This window comes from Panthera tigris, chromosome C2 (genome assembly GCF_018350195.1).
Source record: "Panthera tigris isolate Pti1 chromosome C2, P.tigris_Pti1_mat1.1, whole genome shotgun sequence".
NCBI lineage: Eukaryota > Metazoa > Chordata > Mammalia > Carnivora > Felidae > Panthera > Panthera tigris.
In genome coordinates this window covers 95,161,156-95,183,867 of record NC_056668.1, presented here as the reverse complement: position 1 = coordinate 95,183,867, position 22,712 = coordinate 95,161,156, and the positions used below count along the sequence as shown (strand labels likewise).

At 41.4% G+C, this 22,712-nt stretch overlaps 1 pseudogene; it reads right to left on the bottom strand.

The window, feature by feature from the left end:
- The window catches only part of LOC122241918, a 28,087-nt pseudogene extending 5,750 nt beyond the window's left edge, over window positions 1-22,337 (bottom strand).
- Between the last annotated feature and the right edge of the window lie 375 nt (window positions 22,338-22,712).

Genomic DNA, 22,712 nt, shown 5'->3' with positions numbered 1-22,712 from the left:
CCTGTGAAATCATCACAAGTTAACAAGCATATGCATCATTCCCCCAAATTTTCTTTGTGCACTTTTCTAATTCACTCTCCATTCTCCTAGTTCTGTCCTCAAACACTAATCTGCTTTCTATTTAGTTTGCACTAGTTTGCATTTTCTGGAGTATAAATGAAATCATATAGTATTTACTCTCACAACATTACTCTGAGATTTATCCATGTTGCATTTATCATTAGTTTGCTCATTTTTATTGCTGAGTACTATTCCATTGTGTAGATTTACCTAAACTTGTTCATTCATTCACTTGCTGATGGACACTGGGCTGTTTACAGGTTTTGTCTATTACAAGTAAAGCTGCTAGGTACATTTGGGTATGAGTCGTTGTGTGAATATGTTTTATTCCTCTTGGGAGAATACTTAGCAGTGCAATGGCTGAATCATATGGCAGATGTGTGTTTAGCTTTATAAGAAGTTGTCAATCTGCCAAACTGTTTTCCAACATGATCACACTATTTTATTTTCCCATCAGCAGTATGTGACAGTTCTGATTGTCCACATCCTTACCAGCACTCAGTATGGTTAGTCTTTTAAACTTTAGCCAAATAAAGATGTGTAGTGATAGCCTGCTGCTTTTGCTTTACCTCCTAAAAGCCTATAACACTGGTTTCCTAATTTCCTAAATATCATTCATCACACGAGGCCAAGCACAATATAGCATGTCCTTCAATGAAATATTAAGCATTTATAAATAAACAGATAGACAAATTCCTCTATTTGTGCTGATATGGAACAAATTCTAAGATATACTAAGTGGGTGGCTCAGTTAAGCGGCTGACTCTTGGTTTCGGCTCAGGTCACGATCTCACAGTTTGTGGGTTTGAGCCCTGCATTGGGCTCTATGCTGACAGCACAGAGCCTGCTTGGGATTCTCCCTCTCACTCTCTCTCTGTCCCTCTCTCACTCTCTCAGTCTCTCTCTGAAAATAAGCCAATAAACTTTGTTTTAAAAAAAAAAAAAAGATACATTAAGTGAAAGTAGTAATATCTAACATATATTACAGTGCTTTCTACATTCTAGGCACTGTTCTAAGCATTTAATATCCATTGGCTCATTTAATTCTCACAACAAACGTGAAAGGCAGGTACTCATATTTTCCTCCCTTTTAGAGATCAGGAAACCGCCTCAGTGACTTCTGCCCATGGTCACACTGGTAAAAACTGACAGGGCCAAGATTGGAACACAGGCTTCAGAGTCTCAGCTTTTAAGAACTCTACCATATTACAAGGGGCGCCTGGGTGGCTCATTCGGTTAAGCAGCTGACTTTGGCTCAGGTCATGATCTCGCTGTTTCTGGGTACGGGCCTGCATCAGGCTCTGTGCTGACAGCTCAGAGCCTGGAGTCTGCTTAGGATTCTGTGTCTCCCTCTCTCTCTGCCCCTCCCCCACTCACACTTGGTCTCTGTCTTCCTCAAAATAAACATTAAAAAATAATAATAACTCTACCAAACTACCACTCTGTTTCAAAGGCACAGAGTAGCTATTATTTGTAACTCTAAAGGGAGAGGAAGTCATATTTATTTATCATATACACATATGAATAAAATATCTGAAAAAAATGCAAAAGTCACCAACATCGGTTGCCTTGAGGAGGGAGGTTGCAGTTGAAGGGCAGGGGAGAAAGAAGATTTTTGGAATTTTGAATCTTGGGAATATATTATTTACTCAAAATATAAAATAAAATATAATAAAAACCCCCCACAAATCCAACTTCTTTCCAAAATGCCTCTCAGACCCTCAATTCCAGATCCACATTCCCCAACAACTGAACTTTGGTAGCTGCTTCATTTTGTACGTGTCCTCTTTCCAATAGATTATAAACTCTTTGAATGTAGTACTATCTTCCTACTTGTAAATCTTGGAGTTCCCAGTAGGACTTACCACAGTACTGGATGTTAGCAAATCCTCAACAAAAACTTGCTTATTAACTGGTAAGCCTGTTCCCGAGGAACTGAAATCCTGGCACTGAGCCAACTTCTTGTAGCAAATTGTCTTTTGTGATGAAAATATGCGGGACTGGGTCAGCAAAGGGGAAGGGCTGGCATTTCCTGATCAGCAAAAGAGAATCTCCCAAAAACCAAATCTTTTCTGAAGTTTCATATATGATATTTGAAAAAAAAAAAAAAAAAGAAAGAAGTGGTCACCATGAGAAATAGAAATCGTTTGCTGGACTCCCTACAAGTATTTTATAGTTTGGAAAAGTTTTTTACTTGTTTACATAATAGAAGAAGCACTGTTGTCTTTTCAACACCTGCCCTCCTTCCCTCCTAAGAACTTAATCTAGTTGGGAAATCAAAAGGAATGGAAGATTTCTCCATGATGATGTAATCTATTTGTCTCCTTTTTTGGAGAAATTGGTGATGCTGAGCATTTGTAGCAAAGTCATTAAGAATCCCAAGGCACTTTATAAAGGAAGCAGTGAGATACCAACACCACATGATTGAAGAGTTAACCAGCCCTGCCCTAGGTGAAGGTGGCTGTGATAAAGTAAAGGTTTCAGGTTGGGCCTTTTTTTTTTTTTTTTTTCCTAATTTTGTGAACTGAACTTTTAGGATAAATCTCTTGTATAGATCTTAAAATTGGACATATTTTATTTTTCAAGATGAGTTATTGGGATTACAAAAACAGGGCTTAAGTGCTCATACAGAAAATAAGGCAGTAGGTTAAAGAATTTCCCATTATTGGAAAAGACTGTCATTCACAAGTTGCAGTGTCTCTGGCTGGGTTCCGCCAATCGGTAGAAAACACATGACTCATACACACAAAATGTTAGCAACAAGATGTACCGCTTCCAGGCATATTTATATTCTTCTAGGATCAGCAATCCTTAACTCACAGGAATGACTTAAGAAACATTTAGAAGTTTCTACTTCCTCCTAAAGATCATCTCATTCTCTGAGGTCCTCCTCCTCTTAACCTTCTTCGCTACAATTGCAAATTATGAGTAAAATTCTATGTTTAAGTTTAGAAATTGGCAGAAGAGAAAATTTTATTTTAAATTTGCTTCGAAACTTCTTACAAAAGAAAGTCAGTGAACAGTAGTCATCACTTCAAAAGCCAAATGCTGTTTTTTTGTTTTGTTTTGTTTTATGGTTTTGGAGAAGAAAACATGGCCTTTTTCTTGTTGTTGGAAACTTTGGAATTGATTTTATGTTCATATACTTCAAGGAGATAAGGACAGTTTTCTTGCATAAACCACCATTGCTTCCAACACCTGCCTTACTTTCTGATGTTCCATAATGTTCTAACCACATTTCAGAGTTATTGACAAACACAAAGGTTTGCCATTTAGGTGGATATCAAAGCAATTTGGGTGTAACAGGGCCTCACAATTCAAACTGAGTATCATGGAAACACAGCTGAAGGAATCTGCTACTTATGATGGAGCAAAATCTTTCCTTGAGAGTTTATCTCAACCAGGTTACTTAAGTCACTTCTGTGGAACCTAAGTCCTAAATATTTATCCTTTGGTTTCATCAGCATAGAAAGCCAAGGGAAAGGTACTTTAACGTAATTTGCTTTACCAATTCTTTTTAGTTAAAGGTGGTTCCATTTTTTTAAATTATTTTTTTTTAATGTTTATTTATTTTTGGGAGACAGAGCCGGGGAGGGGCAGAGAGAGAGGGAGATGCAGAATCCGAAGCAGGCTCCAAGCTCTGCGCTGTCAGCACAGAGCCCTACACAGGGCTTGAGCCCATGAACCATGAAATCATGACCTGAGCTGAAGTGTGATGCCTAACCGACTGAGCCACCCAGGCGCCCCAAAGCTGGTTCCATTTTTAATTTTTTTAAAAGTCTATTTATTTATTTTGAGAGAGAGAGGCAGGGAGGGGCAGAGAGAGAATCCCAGTCTCTGAGCTGTCAGCACAGAGCCCTACACGGAGCTCGAACTCATGAACCATGAGATCATGACCTGAGCCAAATCCAAGAGTCAGACACTTAACTGAGCCATCCAGGTGCCCCAGAGCTGCTTCCATTTTTAAAGGAAGTCAAACTTTTGTAACTTCAGATTTTTCCTTCCTAGAGAGAATACAGACATGATTCTGCTTCCATAACTGTGAAACCAGCCTGTATGCCTCTCTCCTGAGCATTTACCCAGCCAGGCCTGCTCACCAGATTGCTGGACCACGAAAGAGCCTGGTGGGGTTCCAGGACACTTTCGGCATCTCATCCCTGCTCATGGCCAAGCTGTTGGCAGGAAACTGGGCTGAGCTCTCCAGGCCCAGTGCTGGAGGCCAGCAGCCTGGTCTCTTCTAGGATTCCTGACTTCTTGGCAGGCAGAGATGGAGCTGTCTGCCATTGCCAAGTTTCTTCCACCCCCAACTCCCCTGCTGTGTTGGCTAGGAGCCCTAGGTCTAGTGACCTTCTAGGTGACTGTTATTTTTAAAACGTTGTCCATTTCAGCTTTTTCTTATCATCCAAAATTTCTATTTGGAGGTATTTTGTTATGTACATAACATATTAAATCATAGTACATGTGTATAGTTTATAAATAAGCACATAGAGGGGACTCATGCTCAAAGATTTTGTAATGGGAATTCACAATCAAAAAAGTCCAGACACCACTAATCTAGGAGTGAAAGTTCTGTAAGGGTCTCTCTACTCTTTTCTCAAAAGCAGATAAAAAGGTTATGTCCAAGATTCAAGAACCAATTTGAAACAGTTCCAAATAGCCAATGATGGCACAATTTGAGTATTAATGCCACAATGGATTAAAACATATTAAACAAATTAAACAGCCATGATATCATAATAATATTTTTTTTCTTTTAAGTAGGTTCCACACCCAGTGCAGAGCCCAAAGTGGGGCTTGAACTCACAACCCTGAGCTGAGATCAAGAGTTGGAGGCTTCAGGGGCGCCTGGGTGGCGCAGTCGGTTAAGCGTCCGACTTCAGCCAGGTCACGATCTCGCGGTCCGTGAGTTCGAGCCCCGCGTCAGGCTCTGGGCTGATGGCTCGGAGCCTGGAGCCTGTTTCCGATTCTGTGTCTCCCTCTCTCTCTGCCCCTCCCCCGTTCATGCTCTGTCTCTCTCTGTCCCAAAAATAAATAAAAAACGTTGAAAAAAAAAATTAAAAAAAAAAAGAGTTGGAGGCTTCACTGACTGAGCCACCCAGGTGCCCCCATAGTGGTATTTTTAAAGCAAACTCTATCAGGTAAAGGGTTAGTATCCAAAATCTATAAATAACTTATCTAACTCTACACCCAAAAAACAAATAATCCAGTGAAGAAATGGGCAAAAGACATGAATAGACAGTTTTCCAAAGAAGACACCCAGATGGCTAACAGACACATGAAAAAATGCTCTACATCACTCATCATCTGGGAAATACAAATCAAAACCACAATGAGATACCACCTCACACTGGTCAGAATGGCTAAAATTAACAACTGAAGAAACAACAGATGTCGGTGAGAATGAGGAGAAAGAGGAACCCTTTTGCACTCCTGGTGGGAATGCAAACTGGTGCAGCGACTCTGGAAAACTGTATGCAGATTCCTCAAAGAATTAACAATAGAACTACCCTATAATGCAGCAATTGTAATACTAGGTATTTATCCAAAGGATACCAAAATGCTGATTCAAAGGGAGCACATGCACTCCAATGTTTATAGCAGCACTATCGACAATAGCTGAAGTATGGAAAGAGCCCAAATGTCCACAACTGATGAACGGATAAAGAAGATGTGATATATACATACATATATATACACACACACACACACACACACACACACACATATATATATAATGCAATATTACTCGGCAATCAAAAAGAATGAAATCTTGCCATTTACAATGTGGATGGAGCTAGAGTGTATTATGCTAAGTGAAATAAGTCAGAAAAAAACAAATATCGTATGATTTCACTCATATGTGGAATTTAAGAAATAAAACAAATGAACATAAGGGAAGAGATGCAAAAATAATATAAAAACAGAGAGGGATGGGGAACCTGGGTGGCTCAGTCGGTTAAGTGTCCGACTTCAGCTCAGGTCATGATCTCACAGCTCATGAGTTCAAGCCCCGCATCAAACCTGTGCTGAGAGCTCAGAGCCTGGAGCCTGCTTCGGATTCTGTATTTCCCTCTCTCTCCCTGCCCCTCCTCTACTCTCTGCCTGTCTCTCTCTCAAAAATAAAAACATTAAAAAAAAAAAAAAAAAAAAACAGAGAGGGAGACAAACCATAATAGACTCTTAAATACAGAAAACAAACTGAGGGTTGTTGGAGGGGTTGTGGATGGGGATATGGGCTAAAGGGGCAAGGTACATTAAAGAAGACACTTGTTGGGGCGCCTGGGTGGCTCAGTCGGTTAAGCGGCCGACTTCAGCTCAGGTCACGATCTTGCGGTCCATGAGTTCGAGCCCCGCGTCGGGCTCTGGGCTGACGGCTCAGAGCCTGGAGCCTGCTTCCGATTCTGTGTCTCCCTCTCTCTCTGCTCCTCCCCCGTTCATGCTCTGTCTCTCTCTGTCTCAAAAATAAATAAAACGTTAAAAAAAAATTTTTTTTTAAGAAGACACTTGTTGGGATGAGCACTGGGCATTATATGGAAGTGATGAATCACTAAATTCTTTTTTTTTTTTTTAAATATCTATTTTTGAGTGACAGAAAGAGAGAGCACTAGCAGGGGAGGGGCAGAAAGAGAGGGAGACACAGAATCTGAAGCAGGCTACAGGCTGTGAACTGCCAGCACAGAGCCCAATGCAGGGCTCAAACCCACAAACTGTGAAATCACGACCTGGGGTGAAGTCAGACGCTCATCTGCCTGAGCCACTCAGGCACCCCATGAATCTCTAAATTCTATTCCTGAAATCATTATTACACTATATGTTAACTAACTTGGATTTAAATTTAAAATAATAATGAGGAGGATGAAAAAGAGGGAGAGGGAGGTGGAGGAGGAGGAGAAAATAATAAACTCATTGGTCACCACTGAAGGATATTAGTAAACCAATTATTCTAAAATGAATCAAGCATTGAACTTGTCTTTCCTGTGTGAGCTGTACCCTCACATTCAAGGAATAATAGAATTAGAATACCATCATTTGGCAAATCTCAAATGAAATAAAATCTAGGTTATGGCCCTCAATAGCCACTAACATCAGAGGAGAGAACTGAACAGGTTGTACCTCCTGATGGAAAATCCAGCACCACCTTTAAACAAAATTGTCTTGCCAAAATAGCAAACCTAAATCAGATCAAGCATCTAAATCTAATATTTAGGAAACATGAAGGACTGGGGAACATGTTAACAACACAAGGAGAATACAATAATCAAAACAGAAAAGACAACCTGTTTTCTTAAATATATTTCAGGGAAAAAGAAGGGAGAAGAGAACCAAATGCAACACAGGAATGTTTTTTGGATTCTGAAACAAACCAACTTTTTAAAATATTATGAGACAATCAAGGAAACTTTTACCTTAACTGGACAATATATGATGTTTAGGATTGCTGATGTTCTAGGTAGGGTCATGGTCTCATGATAATTTTTTAAGGGTCTGTCTTTCTTAGAGATATATACTGAAATATTTGTGGATAAAATGAAATTATAGCTGGCAATACAATCCAGTATGGGGAAAGAGAGGCGGAAGGCCAAATGAAACAAGAACAGGCAGGAGTTTGTAATTGTAGCTACATAATTGGCACGTTCAAGTTTACTGTTCTTGTCTATCTCCTTTAGTGTATGTTTGAAATTATCCATAATGAGTTTTTTTTTTTTAAGGTTATATCCAACCAACATCCTCCTCTGTATTCCTAGACTACACAACTGAGAAAATGTTCCTCAGAAACAAGAATTTCAAATGCTCTAGTGGAATCCAACAAAATTAATTTAAATGAAACTAAGAATCTCTGTTCTGATCTCCCGTCTAAGGAAAAGCCAAGCAAAGGAGGCCATGATTATCTCAATGATTGTTCCATACAGCATTTCTACTCTACAAAGGGAAATCCTGTAGCATTTAGTGTGTTCAAGTAAACATTCTGATAGGGAAAAATCTGTTATAAGATGGCCAACAGGACTGATAGGGGAATTCCAGTCCCTGCCCGAAGACTCCCCTTCCTGGTTTTTCTTCCCACCCCGCTTGCTGTGCGAACAGACTATAAATTGTCTCCTCTGCTTATGCTTGGGACTCAGACCTCTGGAGAATGATATCCTCTGAGCACTCCAGTGTAAAATAAACCTCCTGCCTTCCAAGATCTCCAAGTGCCACTTGGTTCTTCCGCTGGGTGATCCAGACCAGTTTCTGTACCTATTCCATACAGGGACCATAAAGTGTTGTTGAAATAAATGACACCTTGTTGCATGCCCAGATGTGCTAAGTCAGTTCTCCTTTCCATCCCACCTTACTTCTGGAGAAGTGGCCAGGGTAGCAGTGTTGGAGATGGGTTTCAATAAATCTGTTCATTTAAATGTTTTTTAAAGGAGGGGCACCTGGATGACTCAATCAGGTAAAGGCCTCACGATTCATTGTTGGATTCTGTCTCCCTCTCTCTCTGCCCCTCCCCTGCACGCTCTTTCTCTTTCTCTCAAAAATAAATAAACATAAGAGATATCTATTAAAAAATACTTTTAAAAGGAGATGAGTGTTTAACCTAATTTCATTTGTCATGTTTTAAAATCTGCAAGGGTTGCTGGGCATATAGTGGTTGCCTATAAGTGTTCTTCAAACGAATATTCGTGCATACGGTGTTTTAAAGGATTTACACTTACACCCCAAGAGAGGTCATTCTGGTCATTCACCAGAACATGGCCTGGATGGAGAACACAATTTAAAGGGCATAACTTTATTGTGAGATGGGGACCTGCCATCCCTTTGGTTCCCCGATATTGTAACTAAAATGTTCCAATACCTTGCTCTGAGGGCTTCACTGGGAATGTTAGTTGTCTAGGGATGCTCTAACAAATTTCACAGCTGGGTGGCTTAAACAACAAAAACTTTTAGTCTCATAGTGCTGGAGGCTGAAGTCCAAGATCAAGGTGTTGGCAGGGCTGTTTCCTTCTGAGGACTGTGAGAAAAAGTTAGTTCCATGCCTTTCCTCCAGCTTGAGATGGTTTGCTCTCAATTTCTTTTCTTTTCTTTTTTTTTTTTTTTTTGAGAGAGAGAGGGAGAGGGGGAGGTGGGAGAGAGAAAGAGAATCTTAAGCAGGCTTCATGCTCAGCCTGGAGTCCAACATAGGGCTCAATCCCACGACTCTGGTTTCATGACCTGAACTGAAATCAAGAGTTGGACGCTCAACCGACCGAACCACCCAGGCACCCCTGCTCACAGTCCTTATAATATGTTGGCTTGTAGAAGCAACGTTCTGGTTTCTGCCTTCAGGTTCACATGCCATTCTCCCTGTGTGTCTGTGTCCAAAATTCCCATCTTATAAAGACACCAGTCATTAGATTAGAGCTCATTCTAATGACCTCACTTTAACTTGATTACTTCTGTAAAGACCCAATCTCCATGTCAGGTCATGTTACGAGGTCCTGGGGGTTAGAACTCAACATATAAACTTTGGAGTGACACAATTCAACCCATAACACTAGGAGGCCCATATCTTCCTAGGCCTCCCTATCCTTGAGGACAACTGCACTATCTTGGACTGCGTTTTCCAAGGAAGTCACCAGGCTACCAGACCTCAGCTCCCCTTTTCCTATTGGCTCCATGGTCTTCTCAGTCTTGCTCCTGAAGCTTTCTCACTATGGCTGTGGTTAATATTGCCTGTTCTGGCTCTTGGTGGCTTGGGTTTGTGATTGTTACTTCCCTATCATTGGAATATGGTTCCCCACTCCCTCTTCTTTGACTGTAATGATCCTTAAAGCTGAAGAAGAGTTTCTTCCCTACCAGCAAACTACTTTTTTGGCTTAACTTCCTGTCACCTGGCCTTATACTGGCTATTCTATTCTTTGAGCTCTCTTTGAAAGGTAGCCTGCTCCTTTTGGAGGAACTTGGGATATATTTCCCAGGTCTAGAGAAATGTGGGCAAATAGAATATTTCTCTCCTGTTGACCTTGAGGATCTCCTCTAGGATCCAATTTTCATTCCCTCATTCAAGACATGGTACATGCTCTGCTTTTTAGGGTAGCCATGTCCCCCTAAATTGAGGGCAGCCTTCTTCACATCTTTGAGATTCCTCATCTTAATGTTTCAGGAGTTTATATCTTCTCAAAATTCACTGCCCCATTTTTCCAAGACCCTGAAGGGTTCTCATGCAACAGGAGTTCCAGTAACCTGCCATGATACACCAGGTTTCCCATGGCCAATGTACAAACCAGTGTCCATCTAGCTCTCACTATATGATTACATCTTCATATAACTATCATTCTTGCTGTTTGTAGTCTCTGCCCAGAGCAAGCAAGCAAAGGAAAGCCTTATCCTTTTAGATATATAGACTTCCAACGAGATTGGCTACATTCTTCCAAAATTAGAGCTAGAAAGATGACAGCTGTGGACTCATGTTCCCTTAAAGAGTGCCAAGCATCATTAGCATGGAACTTTAAGAAACATATACTTCCCTTGTGTTTTCTGAGAGTGGACAGTTACACTCCAGGGCACAGACAATAGTAATCATTGTATGCTGAGCCCTCAATTGCAAGAAAAAAAAAAAAAAATGAATAGCTTGGAGAGACAGGTCCAGGAGCAGAAGAACCAAGAAAAGGCCCAGAGAGTTCCTTGACACAGACCTGGGGATGGGGAATGGAAGGGAAGGCTTTCGGTTCCAGTCCACTCACTTCCAACCTAAGGCCGTGTGTGAGGGTGAGAAGCCTGTGGAGCCAGACAAACGTGGGTTCAAATCCCAGTTGTCTCTGGCAGTGGGAACCTACCTGTAACTGTGCCTCAGCATTCTCCTTTACAAAGTGAAAGTCACAATAGTACCTTCCTCACAGGTTTGTTGTGATGAAAACATGAGACAATGTGTGAGAAGTACCGGCATAGGACTTGATACAGAGTAAGGACTCAATAAACGTTTGCTTATTCTGCTGAAAGAACAGAGATGACTCCTTACAGCTGATGAGGGAGCATAAGGCAAGCTGACAGTCGCAAACACCCCCAGCCACCCCCACCCTCAGGTGGGATATGTGTGATATTCCTCAGGGACTCCTGGCTGCCCCCCCCCCCAAAAAAAAACAAAGGAAAGGGGGAAAACAAATGGTTACTGATAAGAGTTGTAGTCCCGCAGGACCTAAGTCTCCATCACCCTTCCATAGTGATGTGGGAAACAAAGGCAGAAGGAAATGGCAGAACTAAATTTCCTTATAACCTGCAGCCCATTGACAAATACTTGAGGCTAGCAGAGTAAAATGTTCCTCCAGGAAGTCCCTACTGTCTTAATGCTAATGCTTTGTAGAGGGAAAAACAACCTCAGCTAGACAACAGCTAGGCCTCCAGTATCCTGTGAGTCTTCTTTAGCATATGAAAATCTCACTGGAAACTTCCCCCAGACTTTACCTGCCCCAACCCCAGAGTATATAACCAGTCTCTCCTCATGGCCCTGGGGCAGCTCTTCCTGCCCGCAGGTCCTGTCCCTGTGCCTCAATAAAACCATGTTTTTTGCACCAAAGAGGTCTTCAAGAATTCTTTCCTGGTTGTTGGCTCTGGACCCCACAAACCCCACTATCACCCCCAAGAAAAACCTCATCATAGCCTGAGCCACCTGCATTTATGGATAAAGAATTTCCTCTCTAAACTAATCAGCACCATGAGGTCAGCGTCACCCTGTGAAAAACATGCTGGCACATTTCTCCCAAAGGCCAGTGCAGAACCACCCAACTTCTTTGGCATTTTGTAAGGTTCATCTTCCAAAGTTACATTTCATCATCTCCCTCTATTCCTCTGACAATTCAGAATGTGGCTAGCTCATCAATCTCACCAAAGAAAATGAAACGTGTGCAAAATAGAGAACTGTGCCAAAAGGCATACCTGGAAGGTCATGGACCTGAAGGAGTGCTCTTTGAAGGAAGGCAGCAACACAGGCAGGCTTGTCCTGAGTGAGGAGAGGGAAACTCCAGCCGCAGGTGCCCAGGTGGAAAGGCTGTTGCCATGGTTTCAGACAGGGGTAGAGGCAGCAACACCATTTTTGCACCAATAGATGGAAAAGATAGGAACTTTGGTTCATCTTACTGCTTCATTGGAAGGGTAACAGTAGATGAACAAAAGAAAAACTAGCACCGGTAAAAGATGACTAATCTTTAAGAACAAAAGGGAAAAGGTACTTTTTTTTTTTTTTTCCTGTCGTACCTAAAGCATAAGTCATCAGAAAATTACCTGATGCACTCGCAGTTGCTCATATCTACAGTTGACTTCTCTCCCGGCTTCTCAGGCAGGTCCACTGATTGCCTCAGTTGTCCCCAGCGAGGGATAAGAAGAGGAAGCCACGCCCCCTTAGGAAACCAGCCGCAGCTTGTTTTTTGCTTAACAACGTGTCTCTCATACCCAATCAGAACAACCTAGATTTGCAGCATCAAGTGTGAACCTCCGCGCTTGCACCTGGTCAGCCTCAGTCCCTGTTACGCCAAGGGTGATTTTGTTTAGTTAAAAATTGGAAATATCTGATTATCAGTTTTTTGTGTGAATTTCTGCAGCACTTTTGACCGGAGATCTAAGAGAGGGACACACCAAATAAATGAAAACGAAACAGTACTTGGGTGAAATGGGGACTGACGTGTTTAAGTGTGTGAGTTGGTGGGAAAGCGGGGATGCATGGGAGGAGGCTGCGTGCGATGCCTCTGCCGAAGAGCAAGTCCCGGGCTGTTTTTCCTCGGCACTTCCAGTACATTTTCAGGCATTTCGTCTTTCTTTTCTACAGACCTTGACTCAAAACCACAAGGTTCTTTAGGCCTTTGCTTTAGGCGATGGGTTTTTAGACCTCCAATCTGGGGGTGCCTGGTGGCTCAGTCAGCCGAGTGACTCTTGGTTTCAGCTCACGATCCCAGGGTCACATGAGATGACTTCCGTGGGGCTCTGTGCTGACAGCGGGGAGCCTGCTTAGGATTCTCTCTTCCTCTCTCTTTCTGCCCCTCCCCAGCCTGTACTCTCTCACTCAAAATAAATAAACATTTTTTTTAAAGAATAAAACCTCCATGATTTAGCTTGATTCCCCTGGGGTTTGAACTCTAGTTCTTAGAACTACACCCAACCCCAGAAACATTATTTCCTTTTGTCATTATTAGCTTTTCCAAATACCATCCTTATGAGCGTCTTTAAAATTACACTGTAGGGGGGCACCTGGGTGACTCATTTGGTTAAGCTTCCGACTTCGGCTCAGGTCATAATCTTGAGGTCTGTGGGTTCCAGCCGTGTGTCCAGCTCTGTGCTGACAGCTCAAAGCTTGGAGCCTGCCTCAGAATTCTGTGTCTCCCCCCCCGCTCTCTCTGCCCCTCCCCAGCTCACACTCTGTCTCTCTCTCTCTCTCTCAAAAATAAACACTAAAAAAAATTTTTAAGTCGTAAAATTAATAATTTAATTTTTAAATTAAAAAAATTTAAATATGCAAATAAATAGCACGGAACTACACTGTAAGACATGAAAAATCAGCTGCTTGTATCTGCTTATATTGGAAATGTTTAATTTTTGTGTGTTTATATTACTTTATTTAATATTTTAATGGATTATACATTAATATATTTAATTTGTATTTAATATAATAATATGTTGTTATTAGTATCCAATGGAATATTTTTGACTTTTAAAAATACCTGACATTTTGGGGGCAACTGGCTGGCCCATGGGTAGAGCATGTGACTGTCAGTTGTGAGTTCGAGCCTCACGTTGAGCGTAGATATTCCTTAAAATAGAATCTTTAAAAAAAAAAAAACTCGACATTATGAAATCAGGACTAAATTAGGACTAATCAGTACTGTACATATTGGTATATTATGAGATTTTATATAGATTGGTATATAATGACTAGGACTACAGAATGATATCAAGTATTGATTTGGTGACTTGAACAGCATAAATGGCATTGCTGTTCATGATGTGTTTTTCTTTTTTCTTTCTGTGATGATGAACAACTTTCAATAAAATTTGGTGCAGAAGAGAACATTTTTTTCTCAACTTAGTTGAATACCTGGAAAATTCAGTGTATTTCAAAAACCACACAAGAGAAAGCTTTATGTTTCATGTGAAGTGGAGTTCTAGTTCTAAGGTTTGCTAATTATAATTTATCTTCATGAATTCCCAGTGAAACACTTAAAAATTATGTGTGAGGTAATACAGTTCTTTGTTGAATGGAACTGTCCACACATTGCCGGATGTCCGCTATCCCCAGAAGCACCCATAAATCCCATAATATTCTCAAAACAACTGAACGACCAAAAACTTTCAATGTGGCTCCACAAAGTCTCTGTGGAGATATCATTGTCCCCAGTGAGAATGCCTGGTCTAAGATCCCTGCTAGCTCTAAAATTTCATGGTTCTGTTTATATACTTTATTCCAAAACTTAATTTAATTATTTTTAATGTCTAGTGTGTACTTTTTAAAAAAAATTTTAATGTTTACTTGTTTTTGAGAGAGAGAGAGATAGTGAACAGGGGAGGTGCAGGGAGAGAGGAAGACACAGAATCCGAAGCAGTCTCCAGGCTCTGAGCTGTCAGTAAAGAACCCGATGTGGGACTTGAACTCATGGACTGCAAGATCATGACCTGAACTGAAGACAGGCGCCTAACCAGCTGAGCTACCCAAGCGCCCCTCATGTGTGCTTTTTCATCGAGGTTGGCAAAGATAGACTTATGTCTTGTTCCTTTACAAAGACTTACAAATGTATCCCTAATGTCTGGCGCAGCCCTTGATACATAGTGGGTGCTCAATAAATAGTTTTGAATGTATGAATACATGTGGGGAGGGTACTCAAGCGGTATGAAACACGAGTCTTTCCCTGACATTCTAACTGGAAATGTCAGACATTGCTAATACATTCTAGTTGGAAAATGAAGAATGGCATGTGCCAACAAAATAATGTCAGTGCGAAATAATACTTCATGAAGGATGTAGCTTATGGTAGAAGCTGTCAGTGCAATAAAGCAATAAGAGAAATTACTGAGGCACCCAGGGAAGGTTCTGTACAGTCTGTGGAATCGGAGCTGGTCCCTGAAGGGTTGAACTTGGGTGAGAAGGGACGAAGGCTTTCCAGAGAAGTGGAGAGGAAGCAGGACCGAGAGTCAAGAATGAGCAAGGTGTGGGTGAAGAGCCAGACAGTGAGGTACTTCGCTCGCCTGGAAGTACAACTAGGTTCTCTCCTTCACGAGGAGTGGAAACATTGTGATAAGGTGTGCAGGGGCCAGATGTAGAAGGACTTTGAGCAGCAATCAGCGGACTCTTATTTAAAAGGTTTCAAGGAAAGGCCAAAGTGATACACTATTTGGGGAACCCAAGCAAAATGTTGGGGGGTGGAAGGAAGGTGAACATTTCAGAGCAGAAGTGGTCTAAGCGGTGTTGTGCTGGGCCAGCTGAAAACACTTCACAAAAGCTGATTAAAAGAGTTTTAGGAATTTTGCAAGCTGGTTGTTAAACATAGCCACTGTTAAAAACTGAAATATGTAGACTCACGATTGATTCCATTATCTTAAAAATAAACGTAATACAAAGCCTATCACTTCTTAATCATTTTACCATGTTTTACTATTTTCTATGTTTCTGAGGTTGTTGACATCTATTTACCAGAATGAAGGAAACAATATACAACCATGTCCTGCTGTGTGTCTCTTGAGAGATGGTGGTGGCTTGAGATCTGTCATGTGGGAGTACAGATGCCACAGAAATCAAAATGTTATGAATCAGAGACTGATATATTGTTTTGTTGATTGTGGACTTAAGAAGGTGGTAGAGAAAAGGTTAATAATCCAGATGTCCTGCCTCTAAGCCATTACTTCGAGAATAGCACAAAACATTGAGGAATTAGCCTTCTAATATTTATACACTTTTTATAAGAGGCAGAATTGACAAAATTATAAGATCTTTTAGTGTACAGTGTGATGATTTGACATGCACACCTGTTGTGCAGGTATTCTCCCCATCAAGTTACTTAATATATCCATCATTTCGCATATTTACCTTTTCTGGAGGTGGTGGTGAGAATATTGGAGTTCTACTCACTCAGCAAATGCCAACTATACAATACAGTGTTATTAACTATAGTTACCATGTTTTACATTAGATACTCAGATCTTATTCATCTTAACTGAAAGCTTGTACCAAACTTCGACCAAACTCTCCCTATTTCTCTCATCTTCCGGCCCCTGGCAACTTTTCTACTTTCTGTTTCTGTGAGTTTGATCTTTTTTTCTTTTTCAATTCTACATCTAAGTGATACTATGCAGTAATAGGAGAGAGTCATATATCTTACAGGGGGCTAATATCCAGAATATAGGAAGAACTCTTCCAACTTAACAGCAACAACAAAAAAACACAAGCAACTTGATTGAAACTGGGGAAGGGAGGGGCACCTGGGTGCCTCAGTCAGGTAAGTGTCTGATTTCGGCTCAGGTCATGATTTCACAGTTCGTGAGCTCCAGTCCTGCATCAGGCTGTCTGCTGTCAGCGGAGTCCAGCACGGAGCCCCGTGCAGAGCCTGTTTCCGATACTCTCTCTCTGCCCCTCCCCTGCTCGTGTGCTGTCTCCCTCTCTCTCAAAAATAAACATTTAAAAATATGGGCGAGGGACTCGAACAGACATTTCTCCAGAGAAAACAAACAAATGGCCATCAAACACATGAAAAATCGTTCAACATCACTAATCGCAAGAGAAATGCAATCAAACTACAATCAGATACCACTTTACACCCAGTAGGATCACTATTGTAAAAAACACACACACCTCTTCACACACAGAACAGAAATAACAAGTATTGCATAGTCTTGAAGAGATATTTGCACACCCATTTTCATGGTAGCATTATTCATGATAGCCAAGGGGTAGAAGCAACCCAAATAGACAAATGAATTTGTTAACGTTTATTTATTTTTTGACAGACAGAGTGCGAGCGGGTGAGGGGCGGAGAGAGAGATACATACAGAGTCCAAAGCAGGCTCCAGGCAGGCTCCAAGCTCTGAGCACAAGCCTGATGTGAGTCTTGAACCCATAAACCGCAAGATCATGACCTGAGCCGAAGTTGGACGCTTAACTGACTGAGCCACCCAGGTGCCCCTAATTTTTTTTTTTACATTTATTTATTTTTGAGAGACAGAGAGAGACAGCGTGAGCAGGGGAGGGGCAGAGAGAGAGGGAGACAGAGAATCAGAAGCAGGTTCCAGGCTCTGAGCTATTAGCACAGAGACCGATGCGAGGCTCGAACCCCCCAACCGTGAGATCATGACCTGAGCCGAAGTCAGACGCTTAACCGACTGAGCCATCCAGGTGCCCCGACAAATGAATTTTTTTATAATATTTTATGTATTTTTTGGAGAGAGAGCATAAGCAAGGGAGGGGCAGAGAGGATTCAAAGCTGGCTCTGCGCCAATAGGCTGACAGCACCTGGCCTGAGGTGGGGCTCGAACTCATGATTGGTAAGATCATGACCTGAGCCACCCAGGTGCCCCCAAATGAGTTTTTAAAAGATGGTATATACATACAATGGGATTTAATTCAGCCTTAAAAAGGGAGGAAATTAAACTTGACGACATTATGCTAAGTGAAATAAGCCTGTCACAAAAGAACAAATACTGTACTGATTCCACTTATATGTGGTACCCAGAATAGTCAAAATTGTGGACACAGAAGTAGAAAGGAGGTTGCCAGGAAATGGGGAGAAGGGGCAGTTATTTAACGGGTACAGAGCTTCAGTTTTGCAAGATGAAAAGAGTTCTGGCAACTGGTTGCACTACAATGTGAATGAACTTGCTACTGAACTGTATGCTTAAAAATGGTTAAGATGAGGGACGCCTGGGTGGCTCAGTTGGTTGAGTGTCCGGCTTTAGCTCAGGTCATGATCTCACAGTTTGTGCGTTCGAGCCCTGCATCGATCGGGCTCTGTGCTGACAACTCAGAACCTGGAGCCTGCTTTGGATTCTGTGTCTCCCTCTCTCTCTACCCTTCCCCCACTTATGCTCTGTCTCTGTCTCTAAAAAATGAATAAAACCTTAAAAAAATGTTTTAAAATGGTTAAGATGAGGGGCGGCTGGGTGGCTCCTCAGCTGAGGTTATGATTTTGTGGTTTGTTGTTTCGAACTCCCCTTCGGGCTCTGTGCTGATGGGCAGATCCTGCTTGGGATTCTCTCCCTGTCTCTGCCCCTCCCCTGCTCGTACACACACACTCTCTCTCTCAAAATAAATAAAAACGTTAAAAAATTTTTAAATTAAAAAATGGTTAAGATGATAAACTTTACGTTATATGTATTTTACCACAATAAAAAAAAAGATACGTCATGCCATGTGGCACTCATATAAGAGTGATTCATTCTTTAGGTACAAAATATGGACATCCAAGATTTCTTTGCAGTAGGACGTGGCTCATTCCAGGAGTCAGAGCACCAAGCTGGAGGAGTGAGGGAGCCTGGGGCCACTTCTGATTTCTCCAATGCATGTGAAATGCAGTTTTTGCATTATTGTACCTTTTGAGGATTGGATCAAATGCTATTATTGCTTTCTTAAAAACTAGGTGTTTGAGGTATGAATAGGATAATATTTATAAAACTACAGAGATGCTTTACCAAAAAGAAGACATTAAGTAAAGAAAAAAATACATCACCGGTGTTATTATGCTACTTCTGTAAACATTTTTACATTGTTAAAAAGAAATATGTCCATTTAACTAGTCAGGGCTAAATAACTATGAACGATAGGCTCTTTGTCCCAGCAAATAACATTTAGTTTCCAGAAACAAGTCTTTAAAAGCCTGCTTTGTACAACTGTTGAAGTCTATCATTACAAGGATTTATTCTTGGCACTGAATCCTGGAGCTTTGGCTAATAGCAGTCAACTGAGGTAATTCTAGCTTAATTTTGCAAGTGTTCTAATGGCAGTAAAAATGTGTTACTCATGAATCATAGTGACACTCAGCAAAAGAGCTCAGTATTTTATAAAGCCATGAGAGCATGGCAACTGTAGTGCCATTTTCCATGATCATCTTTTGTGGGAAATATTTTTATTATTTAGAGAAATGCAAACAATTTTTTTGAGATCAAATTCCATTATAACTAATACCCATGTACCAACAATGTGTTCAATTCCAGAAGTTTTGTGACATGGCCAAGTAGTCTAGATCCAAATTCCCTGGAGGAGTTTTCAATCCTATAATTGTGGTGCCAAAGAAAAACAAATTGTTAGCAAAAACCAGTTTACAAGTGCAATTGTTTTAATGACCCTTCCAAATTAATTTTCCTGTTTGAAGATAAAATGTCACCTCTTTCTGTTTGCTAGTCTACTCTTTTTTTCTATGCCTTGCCAATTATTTTCTGTACTTAGTTTTTATGCTATATCTATAGTGAAGAGGGAGGAGCAGGGAATCATGTAGGAGAAACGAGTCTTTTACAAAAAGAGGGGAGGGGCATACATATGCTAGAAGCAAGAACCACGTCTTTGGCATACAGTTCTCCTGGTGCTTGGCTTTTTATGGCCATGAAAAAAGCATTATTGAAGATCAAATGACCTTTTTTTAAAAGCACACTGACATCAGAAAAATTTTTAATAATATTTTTATTTTCAGCGTTCATGGCCTTCTAAATCTTAGTGATTATTTTTTGAAGGGGATATTAAGGAAATTTAAAAATTGATAAAATGAAGGAAAATGGAATTAAAACTAGTATCTGAAGAAATGAAAACCTCTGTTGATTATCTTACCTTACCGTTTCCAAATTGTTGTCCACTTATAAAAATACATAAGCAAGAATGGAATTGCCATTATAATAGTAATATATTTCATAGTCTTCAATATATGCACATTGGTGTAAAGTATGTTTTCTATTTCTAGCTCAGTTATTTGCATAAGCAAATACTTTTATTCATACAAGGCTTATACCAAATACAGTCTTTGGTTAATTTTTAAGCAACTAAATTATGAAGCATTAAAAAAGTAGCACATAACAATTTCAGAAGAATTTATTTAATGCTACCATTTTTTTTTAAGTTTATTTTGTAAGAGAGAGAGACAGAGAGACAGAGAGACAGAACACATGAGCAGGGGAAGGGCACAGACAGAGGGAGAAACAAAATCCCAAGTAGGCTCCGTGCTGACAGCACTGAGCCCAACACAGGGCTAGAACTCGTGGACCGTGAGACCGTGACCTAAGTGGAGATCAAGAGTTGGATGATTAACCGACTGAGCTACCCAGGCGCCCCAGTGAGACCATAGTTTCAGTTAATGAATCACAATCTCATAAAGCTAGAGATCTCAATTTTTCACAATTTCCTTAGACCATGCAATAATCACCATCTACATTCTGGGCAAGGAAAGGGAAGAACAGATGAAGAGGGAATATTTCCTATTCTTTCTCTGGAAGTCTTTGGTTTGCATGGAAAGCATGTCTTTTTTTTTTTTTAATTTTTTTTTTTTAACGTTTATTTATTTTTGAGACAGAGAGAGAGACAGAGCATGAACGGGGGAGGAGCAGAGAGAGAGGGAGACACAGAATCGGAAGCAGCTCCAGGCTCTGAGCCATCAGCCCAGAGCCCGACGCGGGGCTCGAACTTACGGACTGCGAGATCGCGAGATCGTGACCTGAGCTGAAGTCGGACGCTTAACCCACTGAGCCACCCAGGCGCCCGGAAAACATGTCTTTAGAATAAATTCTATTACATTCCACTTCTGTGCTCACATATACTATTACATATACCTTCCTTATCTTCCAGAAAAAGAGCTGTCATCGCTATAGAAGAAAACAATTTCAAGTGCATGGTGGATCAGAAGTGCATCAGTATCAAAACAAATGATATAAAATAGTTCTAAAGCAATCTTTATATTTCAGTGTATCCTTTCCGCATTTAGAGAGAAGTCACTGATGGTCAGTCAGTAAGAACTTTAGTAATCAACAAAGTTTAAAAGCTAACATCATTTTTTAAAAAATAGATGGCGATAATACAAACGTGATGATATAAAGGCAGCAGCCACTTCTTAAGGTGGCTCAGAGGCAGAGCCATGAGGTTTGTGGAGGGGGAGACCTCCCATCATCAGAGCCTGGGGCGACTGGTTTTGAGTTCCACACTGCCTTTTTCCCCCTACTTTGTTGAGACATTTGTCCTTAAAACTAGAGTTTGTGGAGAGAGAATGGATAGCCTAATTCCAGATCATCCCCATTGGTTAGCATATCAAGAGGGAGCACTGGGGACCCCAAGCACAGTTGCACCTGAGGGAAGTCCCAACAAGTAAGGAAGAAGGTGGCCTACACTTTGATTCCAGGGACCTGAGTTAGCTTTCCTGAGTCACCCTGAGTGGTGTGGAAGGCAGGACCTAGAAGTGCCTGCCTCCCCTCAGTTGATATAAAAGTAGCAGAGACTCTGGGAAGCTTGCTGGAGTGGGTCACCAATCCCAGGGCAAAGATAACTCTGTGGTCAAGCAAGGGCTTACAGGGAGGACCACCTAAGCCAGAGGATGAACTGCCAAACCTCAGAGGCTCTGCTGTGTCAGATGCTGAGTCAGCAGGTAGGGCTCCTGGTGAGCCCTAGGATGTCTGCATGGGAAGCCAGCTGGAGAGGCAGAGGGCAGGACCTGGTCCGTTGACACACTCTGGGATCCCTTCCCCCACTAGGACACTGCCCACACCCAGTTCATGCGCCATCTCAAGGAAGAAAGGGAGATGGAGAAAAGATCCAAAGGAGACAATTTAGTCTTGGAAGGGACTAAATTCCCCAAGAAACACTGTCTCTTTACATTGTTGGGTAGCTTTGAATTTACCAGATTGGACTAAACATAGTGTCTCACCTCTTATTGAGAGAACAGGACTTTTGAAAGAGACTAGACCAACTGCAAGGAAACAACGAGGCTTTTCTTCACCCTGGGCATGCAAATTTACAATACTTGTGAATGCTTCACAAATAACTTCCAAGAACATTGCTGGTCTTACCCTCACCTGTTCCTCTCTGCCTGTGGAACTTCTTCCAGCCATTCCTCAAATAGCTGGGGCCCTGCCAGTACTCCTTTTCCCTCTCCTTTGCTTTCATAGAACCTGCTCCTGGTGTGGCTGACGATACCAGAAGTTGCTACCTGTTCTCTCCCCCTTCCCATCAGGCCCCCGACTCTCCAGAAGCCACTGTTTCTCCTCCTCTCCACATTCCACCTGTCAGACCTCCTCATCTTTCTTCCTTCCTTAACATAGCAGGAGCTGGTGTTAGGAGTAAATGGAGTAACAGCTGCTAGTGCGGTACAGGCACGCATCCAGGGGAAACCGGGTCATTCATGAACCCTCCTGGGACTCTGATCATATTTCCAGAGAACAGGACTATAAACGGTAGCTCTATATTGGAACACATACTGCTGTTACCCTGTTAGATGGATGTTTATGGGCTGGCCAGGAACTGAATTCTCCTTTAGGATGTTGCTTGTAGCAAAGCAGTGTTTAGCGATATTTCGGCAAGCCTTTCAGACCCAGGCTCTTCTAATTTGAGGCCTATGAGAGTGATGAAAATCTATATGCATTTATTATTTATTGGCAGAGACTTCAATATACACATACAATACAGAGAGACAGACAGTTTAGTAAAGAAATCAAGGCAAAAGGAAAATAGCATTAGGAAAACTGAGATGAAACCA